This window comes from Mesoplodon mirus (assembly GCF_964341445.2).
Source record: "Mesoplodon mirus genome assembly, chromosome: X".
Classification (NCBI taxonomy): Eukaryota; Metazoa; Chordata; class Mammalia; order Artiodactyla; family Ziphiidae; genus Mesoplodon; species Mesoplodon mirus.
In genome coordinates, this window is record NC_138981.1 from 109,608,734 (window position 1) to 109,621,538 (window position 12,805).

The following is a 12,805-nucleotide window of genomic DNA, read 5'->3' on the forward strand; positions in this document are numbered from 1 at the left end:
GCTAAGTGTCATTCATGAATAATGTTTTCTGATATAGTTTTTAAGTTTTGATTTTTAATTTTTGTTATTTGGAACTTTGTGGCAGTTTGTTGTGGCAGTCCCCCAGAGAGGATGTGGTTTGTGTTTTGCCAAGTGTCTCAGCATTTTATAATACTTCAAACATTTAATTTAGGATTTTTTCTTTCTGGCCAAACAAATAGTGTGAATTGAAACCCCATGTTCAAGTGAGGATTGAGGTTACATGAAGATTTAGTTTTCTTCTCCACTTCTCTACTCAGGGCCAAGACCAATATAAGCAAGTGTTCAACTTCCTTTATCAAGACTGTCTCCCTCTGTCTCTCTGTCTCTCCCTCGTCTCTTTTTCTCTCACGTGCATGCATGTGCACACACATACACACACTTTCTCCCTCTATGTCATTGTAGCATTTTAGCATGTGAGCTTTACGCAAGCCTTTTTGATCTAGTGAAGGTCATAGGATTTGTCTTTTCATGCCCACATGTGTATGCCCGATTAAAATTCAAGTTGTATTCAACAAGGGATGGGAGAAATCCCAGAAAAAAACTCCAGTTTCAGTGCTCATGTACCAACCTATATGCCTACTTTCTCATTAATCCTGGCCTCTAATCACTTTCATTTGCAATAATTTATTTGTGCATTTATGAGGAGAGTTTTATATTTCACCTAGCAGTTTCTCCGGTTATGTTGCTAACTATGTTCTTAGAAACTGAAATCTGCCATATGTGTTTTGCAATTCATTTCGTGATTGTTTTATATGTTTATCATGATGCTACATAGTCAATGCCGAATCCTCTATCAAATTGAGGCCAAATCCAAAGCTGAACCCAGAGGCTGTGCGAACAAAGAAGAGAAAGGGAAATCTCTCCCAGCAGCCTCAGGAGCAGCAGATTATATCTCCACAATCAACTTGATATACCCTGCATCTCTGGATTACCTGAATAGACAAAGAATGATTCCAAAATTGAGGCAGTGGACTTTGGGAACAACTATAGAACTGGGGCTTGCTTTCTGCATCTAATTTGTTTCTGGTTTTATGTTTATCTTAGTTAAGTATTTAGAGCTCATTATCATTCGTAGATTTCTTTATTGACTTGATTGCTCCATTCCTTTTTTTATACATATTTTTTTTTCCTTTTTCTCTTTTTGTGCATATGTATGTGTTTGCTTTTTGTGTGATTTTCTCTGTATACCTTTGCTTTTGCCATTTGTCCTAGAGTTCTGTGTGTCCTTTTTTTTTTTTTAATATAGTCTTTAGCGCTTGTTATCACTGGTGGATTTGTTTTTCAGTTTGCGTGCTCTCTTCTTTCTTTCTTTCATTTTTTTATTTTTGTTTTTTTCTTTTTTATTTCATATAACTTTAAATTTTTTAATTTTAAATAATATGTTTCTATTTTTTATTTTAATAACTTTATTTTTTTTCATTCTTTTTTTCATTTGTTTTCCTCCCTTTTCTTCAGAGCCATGTGGCTGAGGGGTCTTGGTGATCTTCACGGGTGTCAGGCCTGTGCCTCTGAGGGGGGAGAGCCGAGTTCAGGATATAAGTCTACCAGAGACCTACTGGCCCCATGTAATATCAAACAGCGAAAGCTCTCCCAGAGATCTCCATCTCAATGCTAAAACCCAGCACCATTCAACGACCAGCAAGCTACAGTGCTAAACACCCTATGCCAAACAACTAGCAAGACAGGAACACAACCCTACCCATTAGCAGAGAGGCTACTTAAAATCATGATAAGTTCACAGACACCTAAAAACACACCACCGGATGTGGTATTGCCCACCAGAAAGACAAGATCCAGCCTCATCCACCAGAACACAGGCACCAGTCCCCTCCACCAGGAAGCCTACACAACCCACTGAAACAACCTTAGCCACTGGAGGCAGACATCAAAAACAATGGGAACTATGAACCTGCAGCCTGCAAAAAGGAGACCCCAAACACAATAAGTTAAGCAAAATGAGAAGACAGAGAAACACACAGCAGATGAGGGAGCAAAGCAAAACCCCACCAGACCAAACATATTTAACAGAAATAGGCAGGTTACCTGAAAAATAATTCAGAGTAAGGATAGTAAAGATGATCCAAAATCCTGGAAATAGAATGGAGAAAATACAAGGAACGTTTAACAAGGACCTAAAAGAACTAAACACCAAACAAGCAATGATGAACACAATAAATGAAATTAAAAATTCTCTAGAAGGAATCAATAGCAGAATTACTGAGGCAGAAGGACAGATAAGTGACCTGGAATATAAAATAGTAGAAAAAAATACCACAGAGCAGAATAAAGAAAAAAGAATGAAAAGAATGGAGGACAGTCTCAGAGACCTCTGGGACAACATTAAATGCACCAACATTCGAATTATAGGGGTCCCAGAAGAAGAAGAGAAAAAGAAAGGGACTGAGAAAATACTTCAAGAGATTATAGTTGAAAACTTCCCTAATATGGGAAAGGGAATAGTCAATCAAGTCCAGGAAGCACAGGGAGTCCCATACAGGATAAATCCAAGTAGAAACATGCCAAGATACATATTAATCAAACTATAAAAAATTAAATACAAAGAAAAAATATTAAAAGCAGCAAGGGAAAAACAACAAACAATATAAAAGGGAATCCCCCTAAGGTTAACAACTGACCTTTCAACAGAAACTCTGCAAGCCAGAAGGTAGTGGCAGGACATATTTAAAGTGATGAAAGGGAAAAACCTACAATCAAGATTACTCTACCAGGCAAGGATTTCATTCAGATTCGACAGAGAAATTAAAACCCTTACAGACAAGCAAAAGCTAAGAGAATACAGCACCAACAAACCAGCTTTACAACAAATGCTAAAGGAATTTCCCTAGGCAGGAAACACAAGAGAAGGAAAAGACCTAAAATAACAAACCCAAAACAATTAAGAAAATGGTAGTAGGAATATACATATCGATAACTACCTTACATGTAAATGGATTAAATGCCCCAACTAATAGACATAGACTGGCTGAATGGGTACAAAAACAAGATCCTTCTATACGCTGTCTACGAGAGATCCACTTCAGACCTAGGGACACAGACATACTGAAAGTGAGGGGATGGTAAAAGATATTCCATGCAAATGGAAATCAAAAGAAAACTGGAGTAGCAATTCTCATATCAGAAAAAAAGATTTTAAAATAAAGAGTATTACAAGAGACAAAGAAGGACACTACATAATGATCAACGGATGAATCCAAGAAGAAGATATAACAATTGTAAATATTTATGCACCCAACATAGGAGCACCTCAATACATAAGGCAAATGCTAACAGCCATAAAAAGGGAAATTGACAGTAATACAATAATAGTAGGGGTCTTTGACACCCCACTTTCACCAATAGATAGATCATCCAAAATGAAAATAAGGAAACACAAGCTTTAAATGATACACTAAACAAGATGGACTTAATTGATATTTATAGGATATTCCAGCCAAAAGCAACAGAATACACTTTCTTCTCAAGTGCTCATGAAACATTCACTGGGATAGATCATATCTCGGGTCACAAATCAAGCCCTGGTAAATTTAAGAAAATTGAAATTGTATCAAGTATCTGTTCCAACCACAACGCTATGTGACTACATATCAATTACAGGAAAAAAGCTGTAAAAATACAAACACATGGAGGCTAAACAATACACTACTAAATTACCAAGAGATCCCTGAAGAAATCAAAGAGGAAATCAAAAAATACCTAGGAACAAATGACAATGAAAACACGACAATCTAAAACCTATAGGATGCAGCAAAAGCAGTTCTAAGAGGGAAGTTTATAGCAATAAAATCCTACCTCAAGAAACAACAAACATTTCAAATAAACAACCTAACCCTACACCTAAAGCAATTAGAGAAAGAACAACAACAACAAAAAACACCAAGGGAGCAGACGGAAAGACATCATAAAGATCAAATAAGAAGTAAATAAAAAAGAAATGAAGGAAATGAGAGCAAAGATCATTAAAACTAAAAGCTAGTTTTTTGACAAGATAAACAAAATTGATAAACCATTAGCCAGGCTCATCAAGAAAAAAAAGGGAGAAGACTCAAAACAATAGAATTAGAAATAAAAATGAAATAACAACTGACACTGCAGAAATACAGAGAATCATGAGAGTTTACTACAAGCAACTATATGCCAATAAAATGGACAAACTGGAAGAAATGGACAAATTTGTAGAAAAGCACAACCTTCTGGGACTGAACCAGGAAGAAACAGAAAATATAAACAGATCAATCACAAGCACTGAAATTGAGACTGTAATTAAAAATCTTCCAACAGGGCTTCCCTGGTGATGCAGTGGTTGAGAGTCTGCCTGCCGATTCAGGGGACACGGGTTCGTGCCCAGGCCTGGGAAGACCCCACCTGCCATGGAGTAGCTGGGCCTGTGAGCAATGGCCGCTGAGCCTGCGTGTCCAGAGCCTATGCTGCGCAACGGGAGAGGCCACAACAGTGTGAGGCCCGTGTACCACAAAAAAAAAAAAAAAAAAAATCTTCCAACAAACAAAAGCCCAGGACCAGATGGCTTCACAGGCAAATTCTATCAAACATTTAGAGAAGAGCTAACACCTACCCTTCTCAAACTCTTCCAAAATATGGCAGAGGGAGGAGCACTCCCAAGCTCATTCTATGAGGCCATCATCACTCTGACACCAAAACCAGACAAAGATGTGCCAAAGAAAGAAAACTACAGGCCAGTATTGCTGATGAACACAGATGCAAAAATCCTCAACAAAATACTAGCAAACAGAATTCAACAGCACATTAAAAGGATCATACACCATGATAAAGTGGGGTTTATCCCAGAAATGCAAGGAATCTTCAATATATGCAAATCAACCAATGTGATATACCATATTAACAAACTGAAGCAGGAAAATCATACGATCATCTCAACAGATGCAGAAAAGGCTTTCAACAAAATTCAACACCCATTTATGATAACAACCCTCCAGACAGTAGGCATAGAGGGAACTTACCTCAACATAATAAAGGCCATATACGACAAACCCACAGCCAACATCGTTCTCAATGGTGAAAAACTGAAACCATTTCCACTAAGACCAGGAAGAAGACAAGGTTGTCCACTCTCACCACTATTATGCAACATAGTTTTGGAAGTTTTAGCCACAGCAATCAGAGATGAAAAAGAAATAAAAGAAATCCAAATTGGAAAAGAAGAAGTAAAGCTGTCACTGTTTGCAGATGACATGTTACACATAGAAAATCCTAAAGATACTACCAGAAAACTACTAGAGCTAATCAATGAATTTGGTAAAGTAGCAGGATACAAAATTAATGCACAGAAATCTCTTGCATTCCTATACACTAATAACAAAAAATCTGAAGGAGAAATTAAGGAAACACTCCCATTTACGATTGCAAAAAAAGAATAAATACCTAGGAATAAACCTACCTAAGGGATGAAAGACCTGTATGCAGAAAACTATAAGACACTGATGAGGGCTTCCTTGGTGGTGCACTGGTTGAGAGTCTGCCTGCCGATGCAGGGGACTCGGCTTCGTGCCGCAGTCCGGGAGGATCCCACATGCTGTGGAGCAGCTGGGCCCATGACCCATGGCTGCTGAGCCTGCGCATTTGGAGCCTGTGCTCCACAACGGGAGAGGCCACAGCAGTGAGAGGCCCGTGTACAGCAAAAAAAAAAAAAAAAAAAAAAAAAAGACACTGATGAAAGAAATTAAAGGTGATACAAACAGATGGAGAGATAGACCATGTTCTTGGATTGGAAGAATCAACATTGTGAAAATGTCTATACTACCCAGGGCAATGTACAGATTCAATGCAACCCCTATCAAACTACCAATGGCATTTTTCACAGAACTAGAAATAAATATTTCACAATGTGTATGGAAATACAAAAGACCCCGAATAGCCAAAGCTATCTTGAGAAAGAAAAACGGAGCTGGAGGAATCAGGCTCTCTGACTTCAGACTATACTACAAAGCTACAGCCATCAAGACTGTATGGTAATGGCACAAAAACAGAAATATAGATCAATGGAGCATGACAGAAAGCCCACAGATAAACCCATGCACATATGGTCATCTTATCTTTGATAAAGTAGGCAAGACTATACAATGGAGAAAAGACTGCCTCTTCAGTAAGTGGTGCTGGAAAAACTGGACAGCTACATGTAAAACAATGAAATTAGAACACTCTCTAACACCATACACAAAAATAAACTCAAAATGGATTAAAGACCTAAATGTAAGGCCAGAGACTTTAAAACTCTTAGAGGAAAACGTAGGCAGAACACTCTATAACATAAATCACAGCAGGATCCTTTTTGACCCACTTCCTAGAGAAATTGAAATAAAAACAAAAATAAACAAATGAGATCTAATGAAGCTTAAAGGCTTTTGCACAGCAAAGGAAACCATAAACGAGACAAAAAGACAACCCTCAGAATGGGAGAAAATATTTGCCAATGAAGCAACTGACAAAGTATTAATCTCCAAAATATACAAGCAGCTTATGCAGCTCAATATCAAAAAAACAAACAACCCAATCCAAAAATGAGCAGAAGACCTAAATAGACATTTCTGCAAAGAAGATACACACGTTTCTAACAATCACATGAAAGGATGCTCAACATCACTAATCATTAAAGAAATGCAAATCAAAACTACAATGAGGTATCACCTCACACCGGTCAGAATAGCCATCATCAAAAAATCTACAAACAATAAATGCTGGAGAGGGTGTGGAGAAAAGGGAACCCTCTTGCACTGTTGGTGGCAATGTAAATTGATACAGCCACTATGGAGAACAGTATGGAGGTTCCTTAAAAACTAAAAATAGAACCACCATGTGACCCAGCAATCCTACTCCTAGGCATATACCCAGTGAAAACCATAATTCAAAGAGTCACGTACCACAGTGTTCACTGCAGCACTATTTACAATAGCCATGATATGGAAGCAACCTAAATGTCCATCAACAGAGGAATGGATAAAGAAGATATGGTACATATATACAATGGAATATTACTCAGCCATAAAAAGGAACAAAATTGGGTCATTTATAGCGACCTGGATGGACCTTGAGTGTGTCATGTAGAGTGAAGTAAGTCAGAAAGAGGAAAACAAATATCATATATTAATGCATATATATGTGGAATCTGAAAAAAAAATGGTTCTGAAAACCCTAGGGGCAGGACAGGAATAAAGACGGAAACATAGAGATGGACTTGAGGACATGGGGAGGGGGGAGGGTAAGCTGAGGCGAAGTGAGAGAGTGGCATGGACATATATACACTACGAGATATAAAATAGCTAGCTAGTGGGAAGCAGCCACATAGCACAGGGATATCAGCTCCATGCTTTGTGTCCACCTAGAGGGGTGGGATAGGGAGGGTGGGAGGTAGACGCAAGAGGGAAGAGATATGGGTATATATGTATATGTATAGCTGACTCACTTTGTTATACAGCAGAAACGAACACACCATTGTAAAGCTATTATACTCTATTTAAAGATGTTAAAAAAATAAAATAAAAACAATAGAAAAGATCAATGAAATTAAGAGCTGGTTCTTTGAAAAGAGAGGCAAAATTGATTAAAGTTTTGCCAGACTTATCAGAGAAAAAGAGAGAGACCCCAAATAAATAAAATCAAAATTGAAAGAGGAGAATTTACAATCGATAACAGAAAAATACAAGGGATCATAAGAGAATACTATGAATAATTATATGGCAAAAATTAGCCTAGAAGAACCAGATAAATGTCTAGAAATATACAATCTTCTAAGACTAAATCTTGAAGAAACAGAAAATCAATAATCAAAAACCTCCTAACAAACAAAGTCCAGGGACAGATAGCTTCACAAGGGAATTTTGTCAGATATTTAAAAAGAGTTAATACCTATCCTTCTCAAATTATTCCAAAAAATTGAAGAGGAAGGAACCCTTTGAAAATCATTTTTCGAAGCCAGAATTACCCTAATTCCAAAAGGAGACAAAGGTACTGCCAAAAAAAGAAAATTGCCGGCAAATAACCTTGATGAACTTAGATTCAAAAATCTGCAATACAGTATCAGGAAACAGAATTCAACAATACATTAAATAATTATATACTATATGATACTATATGCAGAAAACCTCATGACTCAGCAAAAAAATTATTAGAACTAAAAAACTCAGTAAAGTTGCAGGATAAAAAATTAATATACAGAAATCTGCTTCATTTCTATACAGTATTGACATATATCAGAAAGAGAAATGAAGAAAACAATCCCATTTACAATTGAACTACCAAGAATAAAATACCTAGGAATAAATTTAACCAAGGATGTGAAAGACCTGCACTCTGAAAACCCTAAGGCATTGATGAAAGATATTAAAAATGACACAAATAAATGGAAAGATATACTGTGCTCATGGATTTGAAGGATCTATTGTTAAAGGGTCCATTACCCAAAGCAATCTACAGATTTAATGCAATCCCTATCAAAATTCCAATGGCATTTTTCACAGAACTAGAATAATCCTAAAATATGTATGGAATCATAAAAAGACCCCAATTAACCAAAAAAAACTTGAGAAAGAAGAACAAAGTTGGAGGTAACATGCACCCTGATTTTAAACTATACTACGAAGCTATAGTAATCAAAACAGCATGGTACTGGCACAAAAACAGACACACAGATGAATGGAACAGAATAGAGAGCCTAGAAATAAACCCAGGCACCTATGGTCAATTAATCTATGACAAAGGCAGCAAGAATAACAATGGGGGAAAGACAGTCTCGTCAATAAATGGTGTTGTATTTGTTTTTATAGTACCTCAGAACTTGAAGAGTGGCAAACTCTCTTTAGGCCTAGGCTCTGGAATTTGCTATATTAGTTTTCTATTACTGCTATAACAAATTACTAGAAAATAAGAGACTTAAAACAGCACATTTACGGGAAGAGAGGAGTATACTGCAGTGAAGAGTAAGGTAATTCACTGTCTATTTTTAACCTCCTAGGATTACTACAATTAAATATTTTTGTTTAATTTTATATGTAATTGGAAATATTTGGCACAACCAAATTTTCAAAGTTAGGAATCAATAGAATTATCTGGAGAATTACTAAGTCATAAAGTTAATTCTCTCTTTAAACTGTAGCTATGATCACAGAAAACTGAGTTTTGTTTTATATAGAAGTAAAATTTCAAGAAATTCTGTGTAGGGCAATTTAATGAGTCAACATATTAAGATGAAAATAGGACCTGTTTATGATAGAGCAAAGACTAAGGTTTGTGAGCAAATGCTCAACTTGGGACAACTTTATTCCATTCCATTTCATATATTCAGAATGAGTCATTCTTCTTTGATCTGATATATCTCTCTCCTGTGATTGTTGTTTGTTATGAATCTGCTAACAAAATGCAGTTCTTGTTTTATCCCTTCAAAGTAGCCCTTTTTTCCAAAGAGGAAATATGAAGACAAATTAGCAAAGGATGTTTTCTTTGATGACCAAGTGCTTCTGAAGTTTTCACAGAAATACAACTTTCAGCCAACACTTACTTTTTTAACTTCTAATGGGTGTATTAAAATATCATTACTTCTGCTTTAAATAAGAAACACTTATTCACATAGTAATAGGGTTTTTTCCTAGCTTAACATCTCAAATGTAATACAGCACTTTTACTCCTTTTACTTTATTGTTATAATGAAACATAAACAATGATTAAATGTAAGAAGATAATTTGAAAAATCATTAATTTTGTATAAAGTTAACTTGGTTGAAGTCATACAACTTTTACCAAGGTATATATATATAGATATCTATATCTATAGACATATAGATATATATACCTAAATATTGATAATATAGAATTCCAAGGATTTTTGAATGTGTAAATAGCAGATTTATATCAAATTTTTCAGATATAACATTTGATGATTAGCAATTTCTACTGAGTAAAATTCAGCTCTAGTTTTTGGTTCAGAAGTTATGACAACCTGAGATTTAAGTTTCTACTGTTTTGTTATTTAAATAAATATTTCTATGATTTTTATACTGTTGAGAATATAGTTTGCTGTAAATTATTGGTAGTTACATTTTTTTAGGTACTGAAGTGACATTTGGTAACCTATGTTTATAAAATTTGTTTCAAATGTTTAGAATTGCGTTTTCTAAATTTTAATTATCAATTTTTCTCAATTTATTTAGTTAATCCCAGAATATAAAAGAGCACAGTGGGGCAGCAGCTCAGATTTGACAATATTCTTCCTTGTATGGATTGTGTTACCAGCAGGATATATTCCTTTTAGATACTTTGGAGGCCAAATGACTCTATAGTAAAGCATGCTGCATCTACTCCTATACTTTGTGGCCTCCCCACCTCCATAAATGTCTGGAGTAAGTGAATGAAAATTTATTATAACTTTTTATTCTGTGTGTGTGCACACGTGTGCACGTGTTGGTGGTAGTCTTTCCCATACATCTATATCCTACCTGAAAGGCTGCAATTGGAAAAAAAAAAAAAAGAGTGTTTTTGTCTTTCATTCTTTTCATTGCAAATAATACAGATAGAATCAAGTTAGTACAAATAGAGAGTTATTATGAGAATGATTATGAATAAAGAGGCATCTTATAAAAATCCAAGATAATGAGACTTTACAGTATTTGCCTTTCAGAGTGATTTCTAGACTTGAGTTAGAGTGTGGTTCCAAATTAATGCAGCTTTAGAAAAATTTTCAGCAGTTACTATAGAGCTTCACTGTGATGTTCCAGTAGTAATCTTTTTCAACTCTATTCTGCATATCTGCCTTTTTATTTCATACTACCAATTGGCCTTCTCTAATAATTCATAATTTGTATTTCCTTACCTTTTTGAATTTCATCTCATGGCACTCCACATTTGTTCCCTCATAACCATTTACATTTTTTTTTATCATTAAAGGGGCAGCTTCCTTCTATGTTTTTTCGTTCAAGTTTCCAAAATAGGCTATGTGATTTTTCACAGTTGAGCCAGACCAAGAAATGGATTTGTCAGCTCTTGGGTCAACAGTCCCTTCTTAGTCCAATTGGTTCTGGCCAGGATGAGATGAGTGTAGGGGGACATATAAATAATGACTCTCCAGGCATCAAAGGTTTTAAATGGAGCAGTTTCCATTAGAAAGGAGTAACAGAGTGGCAGATAGCATGAGTGGCATATATAATGCGGGCATATAACCCAAGGACAAATGCAAAGGAATAGCATGAACTTTTGAGAGTAAAATTCAAAATGAACTAAGGCATAGGAAAATGCCAAATAAAGCAGATCTTTTTCAAAGCATTTTCATCTGTAAAATAGAGCTTTATGGCTTTCCTGTCCCATACAAATTAATTTTTTTGTTGTTTTACCTGCAACAAAAGGCCTATGAATAAGAACATGTGGTACTTGAGTCAAAATGCTCTTATGTGAAGGTTCAAAAGGTGTTTCTTTTCATTATGTAAATTATTTGTTATGAATTGAGATGAGATTTATGTTACTTAAATTAAAAATTTTATAGAAAAAATATTTATATTAAAATCCTTATTTGTTACCTTATTTTTAACCCTGAGCTGAACAATGATTTGGTAAAATGTCATATCCTGAGTATGGAATTTATGGTATCCTTTCTAAATCAAAATCCTCCCTTGTATTTACATAATGTCAATCGCCAAAGAGTTCAAAGCACTTGACAAACATTTTTCAACAAGCCTTAATGGATTTTAAAGTTAAATTAAGGAAGAGCATGTCACATTGCACACATGCATGCTTATTCAATATTCATTTCTCCTTGTCATTGCCTCCCACTCTTTTTAACATTCTTACCCTTCATATTTTTAAAATTCACCCTTGGAATATTCCTCTGATCAATAAAAATTACAACTGAATCCTAATTTGCCCAAGGTCATAAAGCCCGCAAAGAGGAAAATTTAAGACATTACACAATTCTTTTAATAGCACTGAAACACATATTCTGTATGTCTTAGATGTATATCATTAGAGGGTAGGGTGTCATGCATCTTGTAATAGCCAATGCAATATTGCCCCATCACCCTTCAAAAGAGAAGCTCTACTCCCATTCTAGGAAATCTTTCAACTTCAAAAAAATTTTTTTAAAGTTTCATTTTTTTCATCAAGCTGTTTGTTCTTCATAAGGTTCATTAAGACAACTATAGATGACTTTCACTGTAGTTTTTATTAAAATGTCAAATTATAATAAATATTTTTAAAAGGTTTTCATCCATAGACTTCACTGCAGCTTTATTGAAACCTCAATTGTAAGAAACCTGCCAGCTTGTGAAACAAACATTTATCTCTCTATTTATCTATCTGTCCATCTATTCATCCATCTATTTATACCCGTTATGGGTACTTTCTCCCTATAGGAGCCTGTCAAATTAAATACATTATAATCAAGTTGTCAAGAGCTGACTGTACATCCATTAAAATAAAATTCACCTGGGTGCCATAGTCACATAGTTATTTTATCTTTTAAAGAGATATTTTATAGAGTTGCCTTATGATCCGGCAATCCCACTCGTGGGCATACATTCAGACAAAACTATAATTCAAAGAGATACATGCACCACTATGTTCACAGCAGCACTATTCACAATAGCCAAGACATGGAAACAACCTAGATGTCCATCAACAGATGAATGGATAAAAAAGATGTGGTATACATACACAATGGAATACTACTCAGCCATAAAAAAGAAATAAATAAATGCCATTTTAAGCAACATGGATAGACCTAGAGATTATCATACTAAGTGAAGTAAGT